The 13,460-nt window shown below is 41.6% G+C and overlaps 1 protein-coding gene across 5 annotated transcripts in view; it reads left to right on the plus strand.

Annotated features, from left to right (window-relative positions):
• Window positions 1-13,460, plus strand: part of RNGTT (RNA guanylyltransferase and 5'-phosphatase) — a 412,738-nt gene that overhangs the window by 14,480 nt on the left and 384,798 nt on the right. The window lies entirely within an intron of this gene.

Below are 13,460 nucleotides of genomic sequence, written 5' to 3' on the forward strand. Positions count from 1 at the left end.
GCTGTCCTCAGGAGCCAAAAAATCTTAACCACTTTATAGGTGAAACTGCGTTATATCAAACTTGTTTTGATCCGCCTGAGTGTGCATTCCCCCCTCCCCCCGGAGCACTGCTTTACCATGTTATATCCGAATTTGTGTTTTATCAGGTTGTTATATCAGGGTAGAGGTGTAATTATAAAGTTGCAGTGTTTCCCTTTGTGCTGAACGCCCTTAAAAGCAAGGGTAAGAGGCATTTAGGACATAAATGATAGACTTCTTGTGTAGTAGATCCTGACTTCCAGACATATCAGTTTCTGCTCTGTGTGATGCCCCAGTATGCATTATATTGTTACCCCAGCCATGGAATCCAGCTTGAGCATGGAACGAATCTACAGCTTAGATGGTAAGGGAAAGGCTGTTTTTTCTATGTAGTGTGTTTTTTGCGAAGTCTTATTTAAAACATTTATTTCAAAAGATTTGTAGAATAGCATTCAAACTATGCAAAAAACAATACAGCTTAAAAGTAAAAATAATACGCCTTACTCCCCTCTGGCAGGGTGGCTCCATGCTCCATCAAGAGTTTGTGGTACGTGCTTTATAACCAACCCAGTGTGTATGGGTGTACCACTGAGTATGCGCTATATTAGGCTAGAGCAGTGGTTCCCAAACTTTAACAACCTGTGAACCCCTTTCACTAAAATGTCAAGTCTCGCGAACCCCCTCCTAAAAATGAATATTTCCAGGGATTTTCTCCTTTACCTGAGTATAAATTATAAAAGCAGTGACTTAGAAATATAAAATTTGTTTTTATGACATGCTTATTACACACTTTTATTATTATTTATAATTACAGTATTTTTATTACATTAGGAAAATGGCAACACTCTTCCAGATCTCACTTTCGTAGTTTGTATCGCTTTGAATAAGCCTCTTATAAGACAAGGCTTCTATGTTTCATCAAGAAGTATCAGATGAAACAGCATGAAGGTATTTAAGAAGCCAACTCAAAGAGTTCCTCCTACACAAGCATTCAGGTCTTGAGCAGTCCAGGCAAACAACGCACATTACAACAAAGCTTAAACTTGTTCTTCATAATAATTATTAAAACAATACTAGCTGCCTATTTAATTTAAAAAACAGCAAAAAATATCCACCTCCCTTTCCATTTCTTATAAGTCTTGAAGTTTAAATCTCCTCAGTGTGATAGATATGCTTGCTTTGATCTGCTTAGCACTTGGAAGTCCAGGGGCTCTGTGCTGCTGGCCTCATGCTGCCCGGGGTCCCTAGGAACAGCTCTGTCCACCATTAGGGAATTTTTTCCTGAGAACCCCCTGTAACATTTCGCGAACCCCCAAGGGTTCATGAACCCCAGTTTGGGAACCACTGGGCTAGAGGGTAAAAGGTGTGTTTTAAAAGAAAATTAAGTTAGCAACATTGATATTAAAAAAACCCCACTTTTTAAAATTAGGCCTTGTCTAAACACAGAAGTTGCACCAATTTAACTTGAATCCAGTTATAAACAATTTTGTTAAGCCAGCACAAAACTCTACATAGACATTTTATTTAAGTTTGAGGGATATATTTATATTAATTTAGCTTAAGAAGATTACCACCAGGTTTATGTTCATTTGTGTGTTTATGCAGCCTTTTGCACCTGTTAAATTAAATAGATTTTTAAATCACACTTTTAGTTAAACTGGTGCAACTCTGTAGACATTCCCGGGGGAGCTAGGCCTAGTAAATCTGGAATTATAGACTTGTAAAGTAGGAAAAGAAACTTGCCAGTTCAACTGAACTCCTACAGCCCTTTTTGTGGGGGATAGATGTATTGGATTTTCTTCTCTCCATGTGTATGCCAGTTATGGTTAAACAATGGCAATTTAGGAGTAAGCTTATTTGGAGACCCGGGCAATTAAAAAAACAAAACTTTTCTCTTACTATTGCTTCCAAAGTCTGCCTGTCTGCTTGTGAACCTTATCTATGTAGATTTTTGTCTTCCTAATATTGGCTTCTCTGCCAACTCATTCTCCAAAGTTCAACTTTGCTCTTGCAATGCTTAAAAGTGACCTGCAAAGTATTTTTTAAAAAATGCTCTTGATCATCATAAAGAAGTAAAAAAAAAAAAAAAAAACACAACAACCCCAAAAAACAAATCCCTGAAACATTATTTTGGGAGGGGAAGGTTGAAAGGAGATTTGAAGTTTGGAATTCTCTCTGCTTCTTCATCCTTGTCACTTATTTTATTTGGTCTTGTGGGTAAGTCACAGAACTGGGAGTAAGGTGATTTCCAGCTTTGTTGCAGATTTATGTATCACTTTTAACAAAATATATAAATCTCAAAGACTGTTTATTAGTCTCTAAAATTGGAATAACACTTATGTCATGGGTGCTGAGGCTTATTTAATAAATGGTCGTATTGGGGTCAGAAACAATGCTGAACTGTATTGACTACAGAAACTAGAAACTCTAATGAATAAGTAAATCTTTCAAACTACAGTATGATTACTTAATTCCATTTCAGAGGATGAGTACAGAATTCCTTGGTTTCATTGCTACACAGAGAATTTGTCAAAGGTTGTTGTGAAGCAAATTGGTTTATACCTTTCCAATAGCAGCTCAGCATATGTATTTGTAACAACCAGTCTCCTATGTGCCAGGGGAGTAGAATATCTCTAAGTATGCTTGTTAGATGGTTGTACACTATGTGATACAGCAGGGCCAGAGAACAGCAGGAGAGTGGTGGATGGGAGGTATATAAGCTGTAGGATGATCAAGGCCTTATACCCTGTGGACTAGGGAAAGGTTACTACAGGGTAATTGGAGCACCTGGAGCCAATTAAGGCCCTGCCCAAGACCTAATAAAAACTCCCTGCTTCAGTCAGACAGGGAGAAGGAAGGAGAGCTGACCAGAGTTCAGAGGAGTATCGCTGTTAGCCAGAGGACCAGGAGAAGGGAAACCCTATCCAAGCAGAGCAGAGGGACTCCCCTGGCATAGAGGACTGAGGGAAACCCTACCCAAGGGGAGAGAGGGTAAGCAGCCCATGAAGCTGAAGGGGCTGGGATCCAGAGTAGGAGAGCAGACCTGGTTCCCTTCCCCGCTACCCTCTCTCTCCCACCAGGGCACTAGCGGAGCCAACAACACACAAGAAGAGGGGCAACGGACCACTTGACGCACCTCACCAAGAAAAAGCATGGGATCCACCACAGTACTGTTGGCCATTTGCCACACCTGGTAGATGTAGCCATATGGTTCCAAAGGCAACCCCATTTGCAAGTACACCTGCAATATAGGTTCCAAGATTCTTGTTTTGTAAAGGCTAGTCATGAACTGTAGAATTTTGCAGATTTTGAATGTTTTGCAAATTTATTGTTGTTGTTGTTTTTGCCCTTACAACATGTAAGAGTATAAAGGAAAATTAAGTGCACAGTAGATGCAGTCCTCACTAGTGTGCTGCACAAAATGGAAATATTTTGCTAGCTTTTTAAAGCTTTCTAATGCTCCTGGTCACAAATTTAAGAACTTAAAGTAAGAGTGTGTTGAGTCCACCCATTTTGTGTTCAACTTGTGCCTGAATCAGTTGTCACTGAAGCTGTTGTGATTCTGTTCTATTTGTAAGAAATCAAACAGTCAGAATCAGCTAATCATACAGTTATTGGCATGAGGGCCTTCGTTTTGACTGTTTAGTTCACAAGTGATAAGCAAAGTTCTGTCTGTGTAATTAATCCAACAAACACTTTTAATTGTTCAGAGCCACAATGTTGCTTCTACTAACTAAACATCTGCCATTTGAAAGTATGTGGATATTGGCACTCTGAAACTTGCCAATATATTTAATAGGCAGAAGATTACTTGGGATCATCATATCTCAAGAACAGCAATTTAGCAGTAAACACAATAATGGATGAGTATGCAGCTGGAAAATGGATTATCTAGAGGCAAAGAGAATTTTCCATAGACAGTTGTTAACCAGCTTACTTTAATTTGTTGAGTATTTGTACTTTCAGCAGCTGATTAGATTACTGGAGCCTGGTTATCGCCACCTCTCCACACTTCTCTCTAATATGTATGGGAAATTTTAGCAGAACGTTATGATTCGGATTTTTAAAACCGTGAAATGCTATTAGATTACTGGAGATGTTTGGACATAGTGATTCCAAAAATAATTAAGACAACCTCTAAATGACTAAGACTAAAAAAAAACACCTTTCCATATGGGCAGATTGTTCTGTAATAGCTGACTGCGTGATTTCTTGTCCTCTCCTCTGAAACACATGCTACTGGTTACTGACTGGCTGGATGTCCGACTAGATGGAACAGTGGTCTGATAACGGTATGGCAACTACTGTGTTCCAGTACTACATAGTCTTTTCTCAGTGACACTTGGAATAGACGGGAACATCCACAAGAACAGTTCTTTGCTGCATTGAGAGGCTTTTGACAATATACATGCAGAAACCACAATTTAAGGTCTTACTGGGCATGCTTAATAAATGACAGGTTTCCAAAGATAGCATCCATATAGTGGTCTGAGATGATAGAGCTAACATAATAAAAGCTTTGGGTGACTAATATGCATGAGTTGTGATGTTTCTCATGCTGCAGATCTGTGTCAATAATTTATTGTCAGAACTACCCTTTGTGGACATTCCTGGTTTACATCCCAGAATTTGCTCAAGCTAATGTTACTCTTCATCTGTAAGTTGCATCATAGAAGGTGAGCTAGGCATGACTGATTGAAGATGCTACTATGATTTGATGAAATGTCAATTACAAAATACTTAGTTGCCTGCTGGAAAATAGCTGTACTTTTAATATTCTCCTGATGGCTGTAGCCAGGAGGGCCTTGCAAAAATCAGGGTGGATAAAAATCAATGTTTAAAAAAAAAAAAAAAATCAAATAAATTGGAATTTTTAAAAAATGCTTTTTGAGGAAAAAAATCTGTCTAAAGATCGTTTTAATTAAGATACATTATAGCTCAAAGATATCTCATCATGGGATAGGGATTATAAATTCTAATTCTATAGTATGAGACAATATATTCATGTAATGGTTTAAGAAAAGTTTTGTAAGTGACTTCCAATAGTTCTTGGATTAGGGACCCAATCTTATGGGATTCCAGGGGCTTCTGTATAGATTATTAAGGTTAATCTTTCTATCTACCCAATGGGACTCAGTGCTAAGTAAGATACCATCAGAGATGTTTAATTTTGTAGTTCTCAAACTGTGGATTTGTGTCTCCAGAGATAACATGCTTGTTAACAGCAAAAGTGATTTTAAATAAATAATATATAGAGGTGAGAAATATATAGGGGTGAGACCTCAACCCTATTTTCCCTCTGCAAATTTGTGTACATAGTCAATCCCTTACCTCTCTCTAAAAGTGTAAAGTTTCAAAAAGTTCAATGAATAGAAGATTGTTGGGGATGGAATAGATCTGGACAAGGAGAAGAAGTCTGGAGATAAATGTGAGAAGGGAGGAACAGGCAGTAGAAACAAAAGTGGAACTGTTTGAGCAGCATATGCCAGAAGTCTCGAGGTCTTTCTGAGTGTAGCCTTCATTGATTTGAGATCTACGATACCATTCTCTCACTAGAAGGGAAAACCTATAATGACAGCAGGCAGTAAAACAGACCCAATTTGGAAATATTTTAATGAAGATCCTCTATCTGTGGGTAAGACAGGCCTGGTTGCCCGAATGAAACAACCTCATGAGAAGTGTTCCTTCTCAGGAGGAAGCTGCGTTAAAGATGATGAAAGGAACATGTCTGAACATGCAGGATCTTCAGGTTGGTAAACTTTTTTATTTCATATTTTTCTTAAGGACTGCCTGTCTTCCTTCTGGACTATTCTTGAATTCTCATGTTTGAGCAAAAAATATAGTTGTTACTCTATGGGACTATCATTTTAGATGCAGTTGTGATTAAAAAATAAATAGCTGAAATAGGCAGATCTTCCTTTTACAATTTCACCTTTAAAGTATACCGAGTGTCAGTGAATGCAATGAGTAATACTAAATGAACAGTATGGTAATAATTATTAAATAACCACATTGACTTATTTTGTTTAGGAGAATCCATCCTCAACATACAGGATTCTGAAGACTATCCACCTTCAAGATCACCATCATTTTCTATAGTTTCAGAGTTATCTGCCAATGATAGTGTTTCAGTCACATCATGTATGTCACATAACCACAGTATATCACCTGTAGCAAAAAGAAAAAAAATCTCCGTCCTCCAGAAACAACCATAGATAAGTTTGTGATAAGAGCCAGCAGATTACAAAAATAAGTAATTGATGAAAAAATTGCCCGGTTTGTTTATGCAACAAACTCTCCTTTCCTTATGATTGAGAAACCGCGCTTCATTAACATGGTTCAGTCATTAAGACCAGGATACAGTCCACCCAACAAAGCAGATGTCACAGGGAAATTGCTGGATAAAGTGTTTGAAAGAGAAATTGAGCAGTGTGCAAAAGGTCTAGAGGGTAAAATTTTTAACCTGAGTTTTGATGGATGGAGCAGTGTCCACAATGGTTCTGTTGTATGTGATTGTGTGACAACAGAAGAAAGGAATGTCTTTCTTACAGAAACGATACATCAGGAAATGTGCACACAGCAGAATACTTACAAGTAAAACCTATAGCAGTAAAACCTATAACAAACTGTGAACAAAAATTCAAATGTCTAATATGCAGCTTGGTCACAGACAATGCTGCAAATGGATCCAAGATGAGAAGAAATTATTTAGAAGCGAGTCCCAAGCTAATAACATACGGTTGCAGTGCTCATTTGCTGCACCTCCTAGCCAAAGACTTCAGTTTTCCAGAAATAAAGGCTAATGTTGCTGAAATTGCAAAATACTTCCGTAACAACCACTTTGCAGCAGCTGCTCTGAAAAAAGTGGGAGGAACCAAGCTAACTCTCCCAAATGACGTGTGAGGGAACTCAATAGTGGATTGTTTTGAGCACTATATCAAGAACTGGCCTAATCTGATGACAGTTTGTGAACAAAATCGTGAAAAAATAGATGGCACCGTCACAGCCAAAGTTCTCACCATTGCGCTTAAGAGAAATGTTGAACACATGCTGAGTACCCTGAAGCCTATTTCTGTAGCCTTGAACAAAATGCAGGGAAACAGCTGTTTTAATGCTCATTTTCTTGCAGATATTCTCAATACTTGGTACCAGGGTCAAACCTTAACTGCTGAAGAAGAGAAGTTGGCTATGACATGGACATCCAGAAATCATCCCTCCATAATGCCAACTATAATAAACTTCAGAACTCAGGGTGAACCATTTAAGAAATATATGTTTGCTGATGATGATTTAAAGAAAGTCAAACCAGTGAATTGGTGGAAGTCACTTAAGCACTTGGATTCAGAGACTGTTGAAGTGATAATCTCACTTTTAACAGCAGTAGCTTCTTCTACTGGTGTAAAAAGAATATTTTCTTCCTTTGGACTAATTCATTCTAAATTGAGAAATCGTTTGGGACCTGAAAAAGCAGGAAAGCTTTTTTCTTTTCCAGATTATGAACAACAGGAAAATGAAGGTGAAGACAACTGAGTTAACTGCAGAAGCCAATATTTTAAGTTTCTCATGTTGACCTGGATAACATAGTCAATTTATTTTTTTTAAAATATTTCATTTAACTATTTTAGTTAAAAACAATTTTAACAAAAACAAACCTGATTTTAAAAAACTTGAATGTTTAACTAAATTCAAAAATTCATATGCTTGTTTTGTTAAAGTATTATATGTTTGCTGTTGAAAAAAATCCAGAATACATAATGATGATGTTTTAGTTAAATAAAACAATTTAAATGTCTGTCTGGTGATGTTCTCCTCATAATGCAGCATGGCAAGAAAATCTTCCATATTAAATAACCAAACATCATTCATTTTCTAATATAGCTGTAAAACTAATCTGAAAAGTTTTCAAAATAAATCACTTAAAAAGGTATAGTGTGTACCTTCTAAAAATGAAACCTACATCTATCTCTGAGTTGTGACGAATATGTATTAAGATTATAATGACCAGCAGGAATGCACTTTTATGTAGAAATCCATGATTACATTGAGTCTTCCTGACTAGTGATTTAAATCAAATCCACCCTGGCAAAAATAGATTCAAATCTAGAGCCATTTTGGGGACAATCCTTTGGGACAGCAACCAAGATAGTATCACTCTGGTGATTCTCTCTGGAGCACTGACATCTTATGGACACTCATTTCCACAACAGGCCAAAGCAGCTGAGCTACAAAAACACATTTCAGAATCTATTTCATACAATTCTATTTCAGCCCAGTCAGAGCAAGGGTATTATATGTGCATGTGTACTGCAACCGGTGCTTCAGCAGGAGCTGAAACAGTTTTTCTTACTTCTGTAGTATTTGTTTTTCTAGCCCTGTTAAATTGTGAGATACTAAAATGTAAAATAGATATCTGATATTGTTTATTACCCAGACCCTAATTAAATTACAGTGTGATTGGAAGGGTGGTAATCTGGTTTTCAGGTGATATAGACTAGGCCCTGTGTCCTGTAGCATATCAGACCTAAGTTATGACAGGCACCCTTTTGATCCACTGCTGCTTGACGTGCATGAAGATCAAGGGGTGATTGGAGGGACCAAAGAGCTCCGATTCTGTATGCTTAAAGAGGTACACAGGAGGTGAGAGAGACTAGTCAGTCAGAAGCCCTAGACCTCTGGGGTCTTCTCCCAAGCAGACTTCTTAATGCTAGTTCTTCTGCTGTGCAAATTAGGAGCAAAGCCCCCAAGTACTTGGTAGCAATGTGGATCTAACTTCTGCAGCAATATTCCAATGAACAAACTAAAATTTCTTGGACAAATTCAAACAAAGTAAAGTGATTTTTTTTTTGAAGTGAGTGAAACATGAGGAGAAAATTATCCATGAAAAGTATTATTTGTGCTTATATATTTTGATATTAAGTTCAGTTTTATGTTGGCTACAAATTTTTGTATTAAACTCTTAACTGCATTGTAGAAGTCGTTTGGGGGATCATGGGAAGTTTTTGAAATTTTGAAAGTGACTTTTGAGGCTTCTTGTTTCCAGGAAGAAGTGGGAACTAAGTCTGATTTTTGTCACTTAAGTGTCAGTTGAAACCGTTTTGTCCTGAGATGGGGATACGTCTCCTTGTTCCCTCTGTTTTGGGTAGAGGTACAGTGGAACCTTCAGATTTTGGCAGTTGGCTTGAATTTCTTGTTCCTCCACTGCTTCAACACTTGACAAAATCTGTTTGCCTCATTGCATCTAACAATGAGAGAGAAGCTCATTGTTCTTCTTTGAGTCGTGGTCCCTATTTATATTCCAAATGTGTGTGCGCATGCGTGCCGTTGCTGGAGTGGGAAGATTTTCTTAGCGGTGTCCATTGTCCCGCAGGTGCATCTCTGTGTGTCTCAGTTGTGGGTATATTAGGTCACGCGGGTCGACGCCTTTTCAGTTCCCTCTTAACTGCTGCATTGTCAGAATCAGAATCCCTGTTCCTCCGTGATCATAGTTCAACTATGAGAGCATTTTAGTCTGTTTGTATATAGTAGTTCTTTGTTTTTTTTTCTTCTATAGTTAGCTGTAAATAGTTTTGTGTAGTATTAGTATTCGTCGCTCCGGTTGGGCTCCCCAGGGACTATGTCCTGCGTTTCAGGGTTCAAAAACTGGGCTTTGTGTCCTCGCTTGCTCTCAGTGAGTGATGAGCACCAGTGTTGTATCTACTGTCTTGGGGAGACTCATCTCGCTGCCCACTGCAAGATATGTGTGTCCTTCTCACTGTGGACCTGGGAAGCGTGACAACTTTGCCTCTGCAAGCTCCTTATGGAGGCGGCTCTCCGGCCACATTCAGTCTAACGTGGGACTGGCAGAGCCATCTGTACAGCACCCTTCACTGCTAGTGAGTGCTCCACTTAGCACATCCCACGCCCCGGATACAGTGGTACTGACGGTCCAGGACAAGCCCAAGAATGAGAGCCGAAAACATTCCCCCCTGAGCCAGACTGGGCAAGAAGTCGTGCATGGACCCTGCCCCACCACTGCCTAAGCTTCCTTGCTCCAAGGGTAAGATGAAGAAGGAGGAGGACCAGGCAGTACCACAGACCACTGTAGTGGCCACCCACCTGGAATGCTTTCTGGCGTGCTTGCTGCGAGTGTCTCCATGCCCATCGGTTCACTTGGCACCGCAGACACCATCACGCTCCTCGGTTCTCAGAGAAATTCGCTGGACCCCACGATGCTGTGAGCCCACATCTTGAACTGCTCTATCCCCCTTCTCTGCTGCTCGCCATGCACAAACCACCCAATTTGGTGGATGAACTGCTCCTGCTCCAGGAGGGGCAATTCCAGGTAGTGTGTCATGGATGTCCGTACTGACGACTCCACTGCTCCTGGAGGCTTCATTGGACTCTGATGGTTTCTCTGAGCCAGAACCGACATTCTCCTCCACTTCGAGGAGAAGTTTGGACTCCTGTGTCCAGACATCTCACCTGCTAGCATATGACCCGGCACCTGCCGTATTCCCCAAGCCCTGGCCACACTGGGATTCATATCAGTGGCTCAACCAACTTTCTCAAGCATCATTGCCTTCTGTCCTGGACCTAGAACCGGAGCCTTTGGGCTCTGAGGAAGAAACAGAGGCAGAGCTGGTACTGCCAGTTCCGCCAGTCTCTATGGCCACTTTGTCTTCTCCGGATGATGCCCTTATACCCCCTTGCCCTTTTGCCTCCTGATGACCATAAGCAGTATCAGGAACTACTGCACAGGGCTGCCACAGACCTAGGCATACCCCTGGAGGAGGTGCATGACCAGCACCACTAACTGCTGAACATCCTCCAATCCCAGGGATCATCATGTGCATTGTTGCCCCATCAACACTGCTTTCCTGCAACCTGCGAGAGCAGTCTGGCACACAGCGGCTTGCTGTGCCCCTATGCCAAAACCGGCAAAATGCAGGTATGTTGTCCCAGCTAAGGAGGCAGATTTCTTCTTTTCCTACCCAGTCTCCAGTTCCATCGTGGTGCATGTTGCAGCAGAACCCGCCCGCAAACACAATCAGAAATTGGCTCCTCCGGACCGGGCAGCCAAGTGCCTAGACCTTTTGGACAGGAAGGTCTAATTCTCAGCAGCATTGCAATTTTGCATTGTGAACTACCAGGATATGCTGGCAAAGTACGATTTCAACAGCTATGCCAAGCTAGCAGAATTCCTGGACGATGTGCTGCAGGACAAGAGACAGCACTTCCACGCCCTCATAGAGGAAGGCAGCCTGGTGGCCAAGGTATGCCTTGAAGTAGCGGTTGATGCCACGGATATGTCATCCTGTTCCCTTGCCATGGGCATAGTCATGCAATGCAACTCTTGGCTGCGGTCCTCCGGCTTTCTGTGGGAGATACAGACCTCTGTATAGGACCTCCCCTTCGGTGAGGACAAGCTCTTCTTAGGCAAGATGGATGAGTCCCTCCACTCCCTGAAGGACTCAAGAGTGACACTCTGGTCCCTTGGGATCTACACCCCAGCATCCCATCACAAACAGCAGCAGAAATCCTTCTGTCCTTGAGAGTACATACCCTATCCTCCCTACTATCACCGGCAGAAAGAATCCCCATGGAGGCAGCACTTTTTATAGTGCCTCCGGCCCGTGGCCCAGCTGCAGCCACCTCCTCTACCCTGACCCACTGTGATGGAATCCCCGGTGTATAACCTGGAACTGTGGGACTACTGTGCCCCCTTAACTCTTCAGCCTGGGCTGTCTCTCACAATGCTATGTCAGTGACAAGCAGAAAGCCCCCTCCCAGACACTATGGTCACTCAGCCATCAGCACGTGGAGGCCCACACCCAGCTAAAATGCATGAATGCTCCCTGAGCCACTTGTGAATCTCAGAGAGAGAGGCACCAGCCAATCACCCCAACCTTGCACCCCAGAAATATAGTGTCTTACACTGCTCAAAACTCCCTTGGACAGTGCAAGTTCATTAATTAGTTCACCACAAAAGGATAGTGGACGTGCAACAGCCCTTGGAAACCTGAGCTGAGATTGCCCAAGCACTTCAACCGAAAATACACTGTTTTAGATAACATCTAAAACAGATTTATTAATTGCAGAAAGATAGATTTTAAATGATTCTAAGTAGCAGGCATAGAGATCAAAATTGGTCACCTAAGAAATAAAAATAGAAACAGTCTAAATTCTAACTTTAACAAACTAAGCAAGATTTGAATCAGTCTCTTTCTCCCTAATAGATGTTACAGGCAGCTCACAGTTCCTAATACACAGGCTGAGTTCCCTTCCAGCCTGGGACCAGTCTCCCCAGTTCAAAATCTGTGTCTTCCTGATGATTTTCCAGATGCACCTTGGTTACTCTATTGAATTCCTTGATTTGCCCCCCGTATGGGCCCCACTTGGACACCTACAGGGGATCCTTCCCATCAATACCTCTTACAACAAGAAGAAGCAGACACCTTTCTAGTGAAGGGTGACATAGAGCTGGTTCCCTGATCTTTCCTGGGCAGAGAATTTTACTCCCCCTACTTTCTGATCCTGAAAAAGGGTGGAGGGCGCCACCTTATCCTTGATGTCTGCCTCCTCAACACCTTCATCAGAAAATCTAAATTCTGTATGGTGACGCTATCATTTATTATTCCCTTCTTCCCCAAGGAGGCCTGGTTTGCAGCTCTCAATGTGAAAGACTCATACTTTCACATTGTCAATCACCTGGCCTATCGAAAATTTCTTCGCTTCTGTGTGGGAAGCAACCACTACCCATTCAGAGTTCTCCCCTTTGGCATCGTGACGACCCCACAGGTCTTCACAAAAGTCTTTGCAGTCATGGCCACACAGATGCGTCATCTGAGCTACTTAGTGTAACCCTACCTGGATGACTGGCTTTTAGTTGAACTGTCACGTAATGAGCTTACTTCTACCATCCTTGCTCTCCACTCTCTCCTCATAGCTCTTGGCGTCTGTGAATCAAGGAGGAGAAATTAATGCTCATACCGATACAGAGAATCACCTTCATGGGGACGCGTCTTGATTCCTTGGCAGCATGAGCCTTCTTCCCTGCAGATAGATTTGCAATCTTGGCAGCTCTAATTACAGACTTACACTGCAGCCCTCACACCATGGCTCACTATTGCCTCTGCCTCATTGGGTACATGGCCGTCTGCACCTCTGTAACACCGCAAGCCTGTTTACATGTTCGATGCCTCTACCTGTGGTTCCTGACGGTCTTCAGACCCCACAATGATCACCTGGATGCCGAAGTGTTCATCCCACAGTCGGTTCTGGCTTCCCTCACCTGGTGGACCGACTCTTCCAAGGTGCTGATTGGCACTCCCTTTGCTGTCCCGGTCACGACTGCCACCATGACCACAGATGCCTCCCTTGCCAGATGGAGTGCTCACCTAAACCATCACAGCATCCAAGGGATTTGGATGTTGCTAGAGGTCAGAATACAGATCAATGTCCTG

Source organism: Trachemys scripta, chromosome 3 (genome assembly GCF_013100865.1).
Source record: "Trachemys scripta elegans isolate TJP31775 chromosome 3, CAS_Tse_1.0, whole genome shotgun sequence".
Classification (NCBI taxonomy): Eukaryota; Metazoa; Chordata; order Testudines; family Emydidae; genus Trachemys; species Trachemys scripta.